At 50.7% G+C, this 11,970-nt stretch overlaps 1 long non-coding RNA gene across 1 annotated transcript; it reads right to left on the reverse strand.

The window, feature by feature from the left end:
* Positions 1-5,196: 5,196 nt before the first annotated feature.
* LOC144371049 (uncharacterized) lies at positions 5,197-11,533 on the reverse strand. The gene is made up of 2 exons (XR_013431209.1): positions 10,374-11,533; positions 5,197-6,560 (listed from the first exon to the last, which is right to left on the reverse strand). It is a non-coding gene; the product is annotated as an uncharacterized LOC144371049 (long non-coding RNA).
* Positions 11,534-11,970: the final 437 nt, after the last annotated feature.

Genomic DNA, 11,970 nt, shown 5'->3' on the forward strand with positions numbered 1-11,970 from the left:
TGCCTATTTCATATGAAATTATACAACCGCATACTAGTTTGCTTCTTGTTTAGTCATGTTTTCAGGTTTATTCAGGTTGTAATGTGCATCAGAACTTTATTTTTCATGGCTGATTAATAATCCAACATATTTATAAGCCATGTTTATTTATGAATTCCTCTGTTGATGGACACGGGGTTGGGTTTCCACACCTGCCTGTTGTGAAGAATGGTGTGGCGAGCCTTAGCCTGGGGGAGCTATTGGAGTCCCTGTTTCCCATCCCGTAGGCACATGCCCAGCCGTGGGAGTGCTGGGTGGATGGGCTTCTGCCTGGCTCTGGCAGGAAGTGCCCAAGTGCTCTCCACTGTGACTGCAGCTCTTCAGAGTCCCTGGAGAATGTAGGAAGGTGTGGGGTGAGGTGTCATTGTGATTTATATTTGGTTCCTTAGTGACTGATGACACTGAGCATCTTGTCATGTGCTTATTGGCCACTGGAACATCTCTGGAGACAGGTCTTCCAAGCCTTTGCCGTCCCCCTTCTCTTTCACTGCTGGGATTGATCTGAGGGCGCTGTACCTCTGAGCTACACCCCAGCCTTTACATGTATTTATTTATTTTTGTTTTGGGACAGTTGCCCAGGCTGGCTGCAAACTTGGGACTCTCGTGTCTTGGATGCCTGGGGTTACAGACGCCCAGGACTGTGCCCAGCTCCTTGACCTCCTTTAAACATAGGTTATTCTTTGGTTGCACGTTTGTCCTGTTCTTTATTTATTCTACCATGAAACCATCATATCACATGTATGATTTGCAAATATTTTTTTGCATTCTTTCACTTCAATTTCTTTGTTTTTAAACTCATTCACTCATTACTTTATTAGTAATTTTGTTAAAAGCCTATGGATCAATATTCATTTACAAAAACAAGTTCAGTCTTTTATGGTAAATACTTTTAGGTTTTAAATATTAAATTCATTGTCACATCTGAAAGTCTTTACAAGTCAGGATCCATTGCCCTCTGCCTCCTGCTTGCTGGGAGGTGCTGTTGAGGTGGGTCTGTTCGGGATTCTTCTCCCCCTGCTCGGCCTCTCCCTCTCTCTTTCCAGAAGCAGAGGATTTTGTGTCCTGGGCATTTTTCTTTCTCTCCCAACAGCTCAGAGGATTGGGGCAGCTTATCTTCCTGCCATTGTTCTTCTCTGTGCAGAGTTTCTGCTAAACCTGCTCTTCTTGGAGTTGCTGCTAGTCTGTCCCTCGAGCACGTGGACAAGCTGGTCATGGTCATAAAGCAGTTGTGTTGGCAGAGTTTGTGCAAAACCTTTAGAGTTCTGCACTAAGCCTGAGAGGAGCACCAGCCACTTCTTTACCTTCAAAGACAGATTCTGACCCCATTTTGCTACAAAATCATGATGAGGATCGCCCTGTCCAAACATGAAAGTGGACATTCTGATCCACTCATGGCATTCTTGGGATGAGGACAATGTCAGAGTTGGTTTTCCTGTGCCATCAGTTTTGCTCCATGGAAGTCCTTCCCCATGTCTTTTTGCTGGCACCCATCTGGGGGGACCCAGCTACATCTCCCCTATAACACAGTGAGGCAGCTGCTCCCACAGCTGGATGTGGCCCAAGGAGCTCCTGGTGCTTGGGTGGGACCAGGCAGTGCCCAACAGACCTGAGCATAGGTGGCTGCTTTCCAATGGGGGTTCAGCTTCCAGAAGTTCCCAGTACCTGTGAGCAGAGGCAGAGGCAGAGAAGGCAGGACTCCAGGGAGAACTGGAATTGTCAAAAATAAAAAAAAATGAAAGAGTGTGAAACCCTTCATGTCCAGTCCCTCAGCTACCAGTCAGGGCCCCTATAGACATGGGGATATCCCAGGCTCATGGACATCCCTGGAGAGTGACCAGCTGTAGCAGGAACAGTCTTTGGCCCTGAAGATGGGTAGGAGTTGCCTTTAGTAACATAACAAATTCAAAGCGGAAGAGCCTAGTCATTTCCACCAGAACACAATGCTGTAGATGGTGCATGAACAGAAAGGCCTCCCTCCATCACCTTAAAAATTAGCAGAACGCACTTGTAAGGAAAATAGTTCCAGTAACTGTGATGCGTGTTCTGTTCTTCTAGAAGCCTGTGAATGCACATTTTGCAATTTATCTCTTAAGGAGATGGGAGAGCTGTCCACACAATGTGGACTTAAGTGGACTGTGCTGTCCACGTAGCTGCCATACATTCTTGTGGCTCACCCTCTCTGCACAGCAATGAGGTGCTCTGTGTCCCTGTCCACTGGTCACCCCTGCACACAGTGAGAGGAGGCTCACACTCCCCCCAAGAGCTGGAAAGTGTCTTGGTTCCCCTTCATCCCACCACCCAGAATGGTCCAAATTCTGCTGGTCACAGTGTTGGGACCCCAGGTGGAGGTCTGTTCAGGGTCGTGTGAAGGGAACAGTCCCTGAGAATTGTCCTTTCAGATCACATGCAGAGGGCACTTGGGCCTGTGATGATGTCAAGATGAGTGAGAGGAGCAGAGGTCTGGAACAAGGACATCAGATCCAAGAGTGGACAACAGAATCGCCCAGAGCCTGAGAGGTGACAGATGAATGGTGAGGACCCTAAAGGTTCCCCTGTCACCTGCCCCCTGAAGAAGAGCAGCGAAGGCCCCTGTGGCTCAGAGTGGGCCCAGAGTTGGGGCAGCAGAGTGCTGCATGCCCAGGGGCTGGTGAGACCCCAGCTCTGTCCAGCCACTTGGTCAGTTTGGGGTTGAGTCAACTTAATGAACGATCCACAGTCTACAACGTGGAACATGAAGAGAAATTCCTGTGCTGTCCTTTCCTCTTACTAAGACCTTTCTTCCTAACCCAGAACTGACTTTGCCGTCTTTGCTCAGAGGCCTCCTGAGGTGGTGAGAGTGGCCCAGGGACTGTCCAGGTGCTGGATGTGAACTCGGATCGCAGGCTTCCTCTTCCCAGTGCTCCCTGTGTCCACGGTGTCATGAAACCCAGCAGGTGTCACTGATGTGTGGCTACTGACCCTTGGGAAGCCCACAGTGCTGTGGGGGTTCAGGCAGGTGTGCGGCCATCACCTTGAATCATGTCTTCTCCAGGGACAAGTGATTGACAGTGACCAGCACCAGTCAGTCTCTGCCCTCTTACACTCAGGTCTCCTGCCAATTGGGGAGGATTTCATCTGCTAAGTAGTCACTGGAGGTTGGTGTAGACAGTGAGTCTCAACCAGGGGCCATGTTGCCACCCAGGGGACATCTGGCAGCATCTGGAGACACTTCTGATTGTCAGAGCTCAGGGGAGGGGGTTCTACTGGACTTAGTAGGTGGACTCCCAGATGGTGCTCAACACCCCACAGCACACAGCCCCCCACAGATAACCAGCCCCAGTGTCAGTGGAGAGGAGAGGGGAGCCCTGCTCTGCGCCCTTCTCTGGCCTCCCCAGAGTGTCCCCTCACCCAGCTCCTTCCTACCCCTCACCACCTCTCCCACACCTCAGCCCCCTCCCCTTGCATCTTCAGGTTCATCCTCCAAAGGTGCCCTTTGCCCAACATCAGCCTCACTGCCCTTGGCATGTCCTCCAGAGAGCAAGCAGGCTCTTCCCCATGTTCAGGGGAGCCTTGCTGTCCTCTGGCTGCTTTTCCTGTCCCATCCCCAAGTCCTGAGCTGAGCTGCAGATTTTCCCAGGAGGAAGCCCCTGGGAAGGCACCAGGGACCCCAGGGAAGAACCTCCCATAGGAGGCGTGGGCACATGTAACCAACTCCAGGGCTCTGGTCAGTGGGGAGGAGGAAGGTCCCAGACTCAGTGGCTGGACACTCAAGGCCCTGATGTCTCTACCCATATGGCCACTGGGGAAATGGCTGTATCCCTAAAGGCTGTGTCACCTGGGATATGTGTAAATAGGTGTCAGCAGGGCTGCTGTGGAACATTCCAGACTGGACCTTCTAGGGTATGCTCACTTGGAAGAATCAGGAGGGATGTGACAGTCACCAGGCACAGATGTCCATCAGGGCCCTAGGGAGCATGGGGTCTCTGGGCTTCACTGTCACCCCTGAGTGGGGACCAGGAGGTTGGGCATGGTGGTCCTGACCACTCACCTCAGCAGGGGCCATTGCTGGTTGTCTGTAGGGGACTGGGCTTCCCACCACCCCCTTGCAGGGCAGAGGAGGGTCTGGAACCTTCCCCTAGAGTCAGACAGTGGAGGAAGCAGGTGAGTTAGGAGATGGAGGTGGGAGCTCTTGGTTGATGGGCAGCCAGGAGGCGCCCAGGCTCTGAGTGCTGCAGCTGACAGTGGTCAGAGTGGGCCTCTGGGAATCCAGCCTTGTCCCTGCAAATGTTCAGGAACTTCCCACCTCTGTGCTCCTCAGTTCCCTTCCTGAGTTCCTCGCCACAGCCACCCTCACAGCTGAGGCCCTGGGTCCTACACCAGCACTTTGTCCCCATCTCACTGTGCAGCTCTGTGTGGCTTCCCACCTCTCTCCTACCCCACCAGGTCTTCTGAGTGGCTGCCTTACACCCCTGTCCACACCAGGGTAAAAGGCCAGCTGAAGGCAGAGTCCTTCCTGGTGGGCTGAGGGACCAGCAACGGGAGCCCCTGAGTCTTGATTATCAGTGAGTCCCCTGGAGGTGGCAACAGCTGAACAGAGCTAGGGACCCAGGGACTGGGGTGGACAGGACCCAGGAACGACTAAAATTACTAGTGTAGATGGCAGGTGGCTTGTGCTGAGGGAATAGGGAATTTAATGGGAAATGTGAGCGTTTAGGGGTTTGGAGCTGCAGGTTCCCCTGAATGTCACTGTCAACCTCAGTGCTATGCATGCATGGCACAGACTTCAGGTTCCACACTCTGATGCACGTTGGTATTGGGAGCACCATCAGCCTGGCCCAGGGATCCTCTGCATGTGCAGCTGCTGCAGACAGATGTGCTCTCCGCTGGGAATAGTGCTCCTTCCTCCCTGGATGTCAGAACCCAGGTTCTTGTTGCCCTACCCTCCCAGTGACCCCACAGCTCTCCCCGTTCTCAGTCCTCACAGAGGTCCATGAGCTGAGTGCCCAGGGGCATCGTGCCTGTTATTGGCTGTGTGCTCTGGATGTTTTTCTGGTGCTGTCCATGGTTCTGCAGGTACCCTGAGGGTAGGGAGAGAGAGAGAGAGAGAGAGAGAGAGAGAGAGAGAGAGAGAGAGAGAGAGAGAGAGAACCCTGTGCAAACGTGCAACCTGAGGCTAAGGGATTTTAAGAGTCTTTAATAGATATTTCTTTAAATGCAAGAATCAAACAAGCAGGACTTGTAATAAATAGTGTTTCCTGTTGTGGGTTGGGCCACTCTTGTTCATGTTCATTTCCTGTTGGGAACACTGTCCATGTTAGATGACACATCCAGACTCTTGGCCACTGACCTTGGAGTTCCACTCACCAGACAGGAGCAGGGGGTGGACTGCAGGGGAGTGACCTGAGTCAGCTCTGCCTCACCAGAGAGGGCTCACATGTTGTCCTGCTGTGTCCAGATCTGCCACAAGAAGAGTGTCCTCTGGAGGCCCCTCTGTGTACAGTGTATGCAGGGAACCTGCTGAGTGCCACATTCCTGAGGTCACCTCAGAGTCACCCCAGAAAAGGCCCGGGCACTGGCTTCCCCTGTGTGGGCTGTGGTCAGGGATGTGAGCCTGGCTCTCCAGGTCCCTGGAGCTGCCCTCTCCGAGGCCCAGGTCTCCTCAGGAAGCTCTGCCCCCCACCATGGTGCCCCTCACCAGCCCTCCTGTGACTCTGCCTTGTCCTCTGCTGTCCTTCTCTGACGGGTGGCTCTGCCCCTGTCCTTGACCTCTGCACTGAGGCCCAGTCTTCATGGTGATCAGTGAGTCTGGCGCTGGCTCTAAGGTTTGTCCAGAGACACAATTACAACAAATTTGGTTAGAGAGAGTAACTGGCTTCTGAACCTGTTTCTGGAATCAGGCCGTGCTCAGAACCAGCAGCTTCAAAGAACCCCAGGGCTGCCACGTGGCCCAGCGTGGTTTGTGGTGGAAAATGGAAGTGAGGTGTGCAGACCGCAGAGAGGTTCGAAGCCTGGCTGGTTTCCTGTGTTTGAACCAGTTGGCTGCCCAGGACAGACTGATTGACACTGTGACCCACTGAAGCTCCAGGGCTGTAACCAACAGTCACTCGGCCATTGTACATGAGTAGACTGCTCTGTTGATCTGTTTCATTTTGTACAATTGACTCCATTTGTGTTTGTTCTTTTGGGCTTGGTATGGGAGCTGAGTCGTATTCAATGACTTCCCAAATGTTTGAGAGGTTTGTTTGTTTTGTTTTGTTTTGTTGGTACCAGAGATTGAATTCATGGATGCTTAACCACTGAGCCACATCTCCCGTCCTTATTATTATTTTTTTTTATTTACAGACAGGGCCTCTGTAGGTTGCTTACAGCCTCACTAAGTTGCTGAGGCTGGCCTCGAATTTGTGATCCTCCTGCCTCAGCCTGATAATCCACTGGGATTACAAGCATGCACCACGACATCCAGTTATTGAAGGGTTTGTAGATGTCTTCTCAGGTGAAGGAGTCTCCTTCTTTCCATAGTTTGTCATTGATTTCTGGGTTACCTAAAACACAAGGGGATGAGAATCAAAGGCCATTTCAGATCTCTCCTGCTCCAAGGTGTGGAATATTCTGTCCTTCTGGGAGTTCTTGTTCTTTCAATGAAGAGAAAAGAAATCATATCACAGACCGGAATCTAGACTCCTGGAACATTTGTAGCTGTTGCCCATGAAGGGAGGAGTCAGGGAAGATGATCATGTGGGCGGTCATGTCCCGAGACAACTAGAACAAACATTTGTTTACGTGATCCAAGTTCAGAAGAATTTCAAAAATAACCTTCAAGGGCTGGGGTCGCAGCTCCCTGGCAGAGCGCTTGCCTATCATGCACCAAGGTTCTGTCCTCAGAACCTCAAAAACAAGCAAATCACCTCCAGTGAGTCAACCCTCAGTCTGTAGTGACCTGAGTGTTAATTTTCCTCCTCTGTGACCTGCCTCCTGCTGAGCCCCACCCACGTGCTTCATGGCCCTGCTTCTGTGTGGACCCCCGTCTCTCATTCACCTCCACTCTGCAGGGGTCCTACCCCACAGTGACGTGGATCTGAAAGGCCCAGTTCAGCTGCCGTCTATGGAGGACAGCAACTTGGGAGACACAGTAAGGGGAAGAGAGCATTATTGACGAGAGCTGGCAACTTAGCAGATGGGATTTCCATCCTGAGAAAGCCACCTTGTGGGGGGCGGGGGTAGGCGGTCACAGGCCCAGGGCCTGGGTGGGGACTTTAATGAAATACCTCTTTAGTCTCAGACAGCGTGGGTGCTAGGGGCTTATCAATCCTGTGGTGCTCTGCTTTTCTTTTTTTTTTTCTCTCTCTCTTTTTTTCTTTTTCCTTTTATACTGGGGACTGAAGCCCTGGGTGCTTTACCACTGAACCACATCCCCAGCCCTTTTTCTTTTTTATTTTGAAACAGGGTCTTCCTAAGTTGCTGAGGCTGGCCTTGAACTTGTGACCTCCCGCCTCAGCCTCCCGGACCATTGGGATTCCAGGAACCTGCTACTGGGCCCAGCAGTGGTCTGCTTCTCTGAAGCATGTGCTACTGTTATCTGAGAGTCACCAAGTGTTCTGGGGTCTGTAACTCTAGAGAAAAGTTACTGATTAGACTCTGTCTTTTTTCATAAATAGCTGACCTAATGTTTAAGATAACAGAACTAGAGCTGGGCACAGTGGTGCACACCTGTAATCCCCACAACTGTGCAGGCTGAGACAGGAGGAGCCTAGGTTTGAGCCCAACCTCAGCAACTTAGCAAGGCCCCCAAAATATAGTGAGATCTTGCCTCAAAATAAAAAGTGCTGAGGATGTGGTTCAGTGGTTAAGCATGCTGAGGTTGGATCCCAAAAGCCCCCCTAAAAAAACAAAATATATATATCATAAAAGGCAGAAGAGGAAAAAACAATTTTAAAAGAACCTCAACTTTTGCTGGAGAACACTTTTAACCCCAGGGTAGTTTGGTTATCCTTGTCCTCTAGAGCGGAGCTACTGGGAGGCTAACAGTGTCTTGCTCCAGAGTGTGACTCCAAAATTAGTGCTGTTTAAAGTCAACTGAAAGGAAGTGAAGCTGGAGAGTGCATTTAGGGTCTCCCTCAAATACAAGGGGAGGGTGTGCATTTGAGGGAAGGAGAGTGAGGTCTTCAGGAGGAGGTGTGGGCGCTCAGCCTTGAAAAGTTCCGGTGCCAGGCACCAGGTGCTGAGGGTTTGCTCTCCCCTGTGTGTTTATGGCTCCTGATGTGGGTCGGGGGAAAAGGATGGATCTGCGAGGAACATGTGACTTCCCGGTGCCCTGGCATCCTCTGGAGACTGCACAGGCCCCAAGGAGGCCAAAAATACTGGGATTTGGAGAATCAAACCCAGTGATTTGCACTGAAGGGACAATCAGACTTCTGTCCTGCTGGATGGCAAGGCCAGAACTTGGGGCTGTTTGTGGCCCTCAGTATGACTCCACCTGTTGGGGCCAAATCCCCTTTAGGGCAGGTCCTAAAGCAGGTGGGGCACACCCTGATTGTTAGCTTGGAGAAATCCTCTGTGGGGGTCTCCCTGAGTGGAATCTGTCCATCCCCCCAGGTCACCTCCGTGTCTGGAGCTCTGCTGTCCTCCCAGCAGGGAAGCTAGATGCCTGGCCACAGGTGGTTCCCCTCAGCACCTTCATATCGGTACAGTAGCCACCATCTGAATTCCCTGGATGGTCCAGCAGACACGACCCTTCCTGTGGTCAGGCCCAGATCTCCCACAAGGGCCCTGTGAGTCTGTCAGAGAAGGATCTGGAAGGGCTCTGTGAGACAGGAAGAGGGGAAGATGGGCCTCCTTGCTTCTGAGATGACTGATTTGTGACTCTATCCAGTGGTTGAGACTAGGAGGAGGAGGAGGGGTCAGAGCAGGGTGAAGACACACTTTATTTATAGGTAGAAAGACCCTTGCTGTGCATGCAGAACTGAGGCCTGAGGGGCCTGCATCCTGAAGGTCAGGCAGGAAGTGTCCCATCGGAGCCTGGTGTCCCAGGAACAGAGCATCGGCCTCCCCAGACACAGACTCCAGGGTGCACTGACACAGGAGGGCCTGGCCCAGGTCTTGCTGCAGGGTGACCAGGCCTGACTCCCTCCAGAAGGACCCATGCAGCACTTAGGGAACCCAGGATTGGCACTTCCTGTCTCACATGGAGGAGCTGGAGCCGCGTCCCTCCTCTCCAGTCCTGGACACCAGAGATGTTCATGACGTGGCTCTGAGATACATGCCCCAGAGACTCAGCCCCTCCACACACCTCACAGGGGCACAGCCACACCAGGTTTGTCTAGAGGCACCTGGAGAAGGACCCAGGGAGTGGGCTGGGCAGGGCAGGAGGGCACAGGCACTGTCCACAGAGCCAGGCTGGGCAGAGGCACCCGCTCTTGGACAGTGCCTTCAGGACATGCCCTTGGAAGGCAAGCAGCAGGGGCCCAGGGCTTCCGTGTGTCCATTTCTCTCTGAGCTCTCTGTCTCAGGCCTTCTCTGGTGATGTGGTCAGTCCTGGGTGCTGGGGGTGGGGAGGAGCCTGAGGGACACAGTGAGAGCCAGCTGGAGGGCTGCCTGCTCAGTCACCCACCTGGGTTGGAACTAAGAGATGCGGCCGTCCTGAGTGTCCTCTGTCCTGATATATTTTACTTTTCTTTCAGGGCCAAGAACAGAACCCAGGGCATTGCACATGCTAGGCAAGAGCTCTGCCTTGCCTCAGAGCCACATCACGAGCATCTGGTGTCCAGGTAAATTCCCAACCCCTGTCCTGCAACTTCTCTGGAAAAACTCTACCTTAGCAGGTTCTGTGGGGCAGGACCCACCACTATTCTCTGGTGGGTGTCATGTGCTCCCTGGGGACAAGTCTGGATGGAGGTCACCACATCAGCTCTGTAGTTGATGATCTGAAGTCTACAGTGTGGAAAGGGTCACCCACCAGCAGTTCTACCAGGGACCCTCTATAGCTCCAGTGCATGGGGCACATCCGGAGTTGTCCATGATGGTGCCCACCTGTGCCCAGCTGTCCCTCATAGGGTCAAGGCACATTGGGGCACCATCCTTCAAATTGGGGCTCAGAGGTACATAGTTCCCAGAACCCATAGGATAGGGAGAGAGCCTGGACCTTGGGGAGGACAGAGGCCGGCCTGTTATGGAGAAGCTGTGGTTCTCACTCCAATGACATTACATGTGTCTAGAAATCCTCTGGTCATGCTGGATGAAGGCCACTCCCTGGGTAGGGGGTGGTGTTTACTGGTCCAGAAGGGTGAGGCCTGCAGGGGCTGGTGCAGGCATGGGGGTGGGTGTTCAGGGCTTTGGGGTTCATCCTGACCAGGACTCACCCTGGGCTTGGGACTCCTGGAGCAGGTGTGCCTGGGAGCATCTTCTAATGAGATGGTAAAATCACATGGTAGGAGAGGCTTCCTCATTTCTTCGACGTCTCCAACTGGGTCTCAGCCCAGGTGCCCCTGTCCCTACAGAACACCATCTGACTCCACAGTGGAGAGGACGCCTGTGAGACCTGCAAAGGGTGGGATCTGTTTAACTCTTGTTCATCATAGAAGGTTTTTATTTTGTAATCAAAGCTGATGCTTAATTTTGCTGGATATAAGATTCTTGGTTAGCATCCATTTATTTTATATTTTTATTTTTTTCAGAGCTTGGTATATGTTGTTCCAGGATCTCCGAGCTTTGAGGGTCTGGGTGGAAAAATCTGCTGAGATCCGAATTGCTCTCCCCCTATATGTAATCTGAAATTTTTCTCTTGCAGCTTTTAAAATTCTATCCTTATTCTGTATGCTAGGCATTTTCATTACAATGTGCCTTCGTGTGGATCTGTTGTAATTTTGTACATTTGGTATCCTGTAAGCTCTTATATTTGATTTTCCAATTCATTCTTTATGTTTGGGAAATTTTCTGATATTATTTCATTGAAGAGGTTATGTGTTCCCTTGGTTTGTATCTCTGTGCCTTCCTCTATCCTGATAATTCTTATATTTGTTCTTTTCATATTACCCCATAATTTTTGGAGGTTCTGTTCATGGTTTCTCACCATCTTCATTATGTGTTCAACTTTAATTTTAAGATTATATATTTTGTCTTCATTGCCTGAGGTTCTGTCTTCCAAGTGATATAATCTGTTGGTGATGTTTCTATTGAATTTTTAATTTTGTTTATTGGTTCCTTTATTTCAAAGAAATGTTTGTTTGTTTGTTTGTTTCAGAATCTCTACCTCTTTATTTGAAGTAATCTTTTGCTACCTGTATTTGTTCTCTGAACTCTTTATTGGAGTGATCAATTGTTGCCTGTATTTGCTCTCTTATATCATTCCTTGCTTCACAGATCATTTTAATTATGTACATTCTGAACTCCTTCTCTGACCTTTCATCTACTGTGCTGTCAATGGATTCTATTATTGTGGCATCGTGGTTTGTTTGGGATACTTTCTTCTCTTGTTTTTCATGTTGTCTATGTGTCTACCTTTCTAGTAGTGTGGATCTGAGGTATTCTACCCTACAATCTTGTAGTGTCCCTGCAGGTTACCAATACCTCACCTTTAAGGGAGAGATCAATATTTACAGCACCCAATGCAAATAATCTGCTATCTTAAACCATATAGCTCCTATTCAAACAATCAGTTTTCTCTCAATAAACAGAAATGATGTGTTTGATTAATATCTATAATATAAATAGTAGGTTTGCATAAGGGGCTACAGTTTCTAATGGTGGACAAAGAGAGAGAGTGGGGGGCTGGGGTGTAGGATGTGGGGTTGATGAAGTAAGAGGTGAGAATATAGCAGTATTAGATCACAGGAAGAGTGAAAGAGGAATCAAGAGAAGTAGGCTAACAGGGATACCTGGTGCAACCAAACCTACAGGGACCTTGGTGATGGTCTTCCAGGTCCTGGCTGTTTTCTATAGATGGAAGCAGGCATGTCC

This window comes from Ictidomys tridecemlineatus, chromosome 15, assembly GCF_052094955.1.
Source record: "Ictidomys tridecemlineatus isolate mIctTri1 chromosome 15, mIctTri1.hap1, whole genome shotgun sequence".
Lineage (NCBI taxonomy): Eukaryota > Metazoa > Chordata > Mammalia > Rodentia > Sciuridae > Ictidomys > Ictidomys tridecemlineatus.